The following is a 500-nucleotide window of genomic DNA, read 5'->3' as shown; positions in this document are numbered from 1 at the left end:
CATGCCATCAAGTGCAATGTATGTTCTCCAGTAAGTGTACTTGTATGTTTAATTGTTTGATTAGATATATCAATAATTATTACTATTATTGGATTATTTCTGAGAGTTCGACAGATTGCTTTGTTGTCGAACATAGTAATGTGTTTAAACAAAAGTGTTCAAAGACTTACCGAAATTGACTGTGGGCATTGTGATAGTGTGGCGATATTTTCCAAGATTTATAATTTGCTTCTCAGCATAACTATAAAAAAAAAATCCACAAATCTTGACAGCTGATGATATATCATTAAGATTTCTTCCTTAAACAACCCAGATGGATCTGCTTCTCTTATATTTAGCCCATATGATATAATCCTTAAACAAGCAGAACCATATATAGAAATGCTTCGAGCAACAAATAAACGATTTTGTATCTATGTCAGGGATTGCTTGCAGAACGCATGCTTTTCCACAACATTTCCAGTCACGACACTGGAAGTGAGGGCGTGCGTTGCTTGAAT

General features: G+C 34.4%; 1 protein-coding gene across 1 annotated transcript in view; it reads left to right on the top strand.

Moving 5' to 3' along the window:
- Positions 1-500, top strand: part of LOC119581784 — a gene marked incomplete in the record, with an annotated part of 4,506 nt that overhangs the window by 403 nt on the left and 3,603 nt on the right.

This window comes from Penaeus monodon, chromosome 15 (genome assembly GCF_015228065.2).
Source record: "Penaeus monodon isolate SGIC_2016 chromosome 15, NSTDA_Pmon_1, whole genome shotgun sequence".
NCBI classification, from domain to species: Eukaryota; Metazoa; Arthropoda; class Malacostraca; order Decapoda; family Penaeidae; genus Penaeus; species Penaeus monodon.
This window is presented reverse-complemented; position numbering and strand designations above follow the sequence as displayed.